The sequence below is a fragment of the Haliotis rufescens genome, unplaced genomic scaffold, assembly GCF_023055435.1.
Source record: "Haliotis rufescens isolate VD_foot unplaced genomic scaffold, xgHalRufe1.0.p SCAF_1, whole genome shotgun sequence".
In the NCBI taxonomy this organism is placed as follows: Eukaryota; Metazoa; Mollusca; class Gastropoda; order Lepetellida; family Haliotidae; genus Haliotis; species Haliotis rufescens.
In genome coordinates, this window is record NW_025963779.1 from 62,117,546 (window position 1) to 62,120,180 (window position 2,635).

The following is a 2,635-nucleotide window of genomic DNA, read 5'->3' on the forward strand; positions in this document are numbered from 1 at the left end:
AAAATACAACCAAATCAAGACGTTGTCACAACGTCCATTTTTTACGTCGCGACAACGTAGGTATCGCATACTGTTTACATATGGCGACACTACAGGCATTGCAGCACGTTGTTGCAATGTCCATGTAGATTAACGCCTGTTTTATTCCTCAATACCTCCCAGGCAGCCTGAAAAGTTTGTACCAATCTAGTTAAGACGTCAGGTACCAAGAAATACATTCTGCAAACTGAATTCACTTTAACCCTATACATGAAACAGCAAGTCAATGAAATGCACTCTGTTTTGGCAGAGTTTGAAATACGGCCAAGATATAAATCTAAATGTTTTAAATTACATGTACAATTTGGTAATATATTATTCATTTTCCAAAACAATTTTCAAGGCTATGTGCAAATTGTTCACAAATGTTTCAACACAATTAAAAGATATTGGATTTTCCCACGAATTTGCAAATTAAAAACCATCAAACAATAAGCCCTGCACAAATTGAAACATTTAAATTTTCTTGGCCTTACCTCATACATTCAGCATTGAGAGCAACACTGTGACAAACAGAATAGTCTATGCATCTGATGTCCTAAGATCCATTAGGTAAACGAAATGACAATAGAATTCTGGTTGAGGTGACCTTTATTTATTTGTTAAATGACAAGTCAGAACATGGGCTGAGTTGCTGGGGAGCCTTTTCAGTCCTCAAATGAAAAGTCACAGGGATGATCTTCAACTGTATCCTCAGTCTCTCCTTATGCCTTGGTAACTGAATAAAAAATGACACAAATGTTATAAAATGGCAAGGCAAGGGACATATTTCTGACATAACAAAATAACGGTTGCATTCCCCAAAATAATGTTTTGATGTCTGATGTCAGTCTTTAAACTGTTAAAAACTGCTGAAAGTGCGAAGGCGCTGACACTAATACCATGATGCTCTTGGATCAAACATAAGCAGAAAAGCTTTTAGCACTGAATCATTGGTGTAACTTTATACCCCCGCCCTTTTAGATTGTGGGTATAATTAAATAAGAATCATCTAAATTTTAATTCTTGAAGATGTTTGTATATATTATTGAATCAGACATACCTTTCTGTCAGTGATATGTACTTTAAACAAATACGCTCCCACAATACTGTTTTCTCCACCTGAAAGAAAAACAGAAACCACAAAGTATCACATTCTTAAATAAACCAGTACTGTATAGATAAATCCCATTTACTTAGACTAATAGAGTTTGATGTAACTGATAGTAATATTGGCAAATAGTTTTATCAGTCAACAGATCAACTGTAGTTTTTCAAAAGCAGTAACTTTACCTTTCTGCTGTACACTCAAACTAGTGATTCAAGTGAATATCATGGCCAAGTTTCTAAAACCTTATTTGAAAAATATGTACATAAAGGAAAAATATATATTGCCAAATAAAATAAATAGTTCCCATATTTGAAGCAAGAATGTTGAATATGAATTATGAATTGGCCCACCAATAAGTGATAAAAGTGTTAACACTTTGGGGTATTTATCCTAATTAAAAATGATTTTTTTAATACTTAGATCTACCTTAATATTTTCCATATTAATATGCCAGGATAGTTATATATGTTCTAACATTTACAAAGATTAGAAACATGGGGTAATAAACAAAATGCAATAGCTTATACAATACCAGACGAAGTTGAAACAGCTCTAAATATTTATTGAAATTTATTTGTCACTACGTTTATTAACATAGATCTAATACAGTTAAATATCGTTAAATATAATTCTGTAGTATGGTAGCCTACGTGGCAACATATGCAGATCGAAAACCGAAAGAATATGGTTGCTATCAATTCCATTGTATTTTTCATTGGTGCACATTGGCTACACCTATCTCACTTTAATAATCAACAAACGATGACCAACTCACTGACAATATATGGTGATATTTAACTTTTGACTATCGACTAGCTTATCATCACCAGAGAGGACAATACCGCAAACACCCCGTTATAGCGCGCGACGAGAGACTCGTTTTACTTTTGCTCGTTTTCATTAGAAAGGAGTCGGACATAGATCTAGTTATCGGAAAATGATGAATTGATTCTTTTTTCGGAAATAATAAAAATACACATGATAAGCACCTTGCTATGATAAACTTTATAGACAGCAGCAACAACCTGACGGTCAACATTTAGGCTACTTCAGTCAGTGCTAATTAGGCCTTTTCGGAAACATCAAGTATGTTTCTGTCTCTTCCCGAAAATACGATTTTTTTCATAACATCATTGATCACTTTAGACTAGGGCTATAACTAGCAGCCTACAGAGAGTCGATCTGAATACTTCCATTGTTTTGATTCCCTCTTTTCGCTGTATAAGAGAAATCTACTTAACCTTTCCCATGGCCTGGATGAGCCACATTGTTGCACAAAAATCAAAGTCAGAAGATTAGTACATGTAAACTTTAAATAGTAATGATTTCAGAAATAACACAGAAGAAATGGCGATAACTGTCAGTGCGGTCAGTAGGCGATGCATAAGTTAGGCCTATTTACAAATCTACACGCTTACGAACGAAACCCGAACATAATATGACGGCCACAAAACGCCACCAGATTGAATTCTGGTCAAAAATATACCGCTTGCCCTTGGCAATTAC

The 2,635-nt window shown here is 34.5% G+C and overlaps 1 long non-coding RNA gene across 1 annotated transcript; it reads right to left on the reverse strand.

Moving 5' to 3' along the window:
- Positions 1–618: 618 nt before the first annotated feature.
- On the reverse strand, positions 619–1,398 carry LOC125381674. Its single transcript, XR_007221971.1, has 2 exons — positions 1,082–1,398; positions 619–757 (listed from the first exon to the last, which is right to left on the reverse strand). It is a non-coding gene; the product is annotated as an uncharacterized LOC125381674 (long non-coding RNA).
- Positions 1,399–2,635: the final 1,237 nt, after the last annotated feature.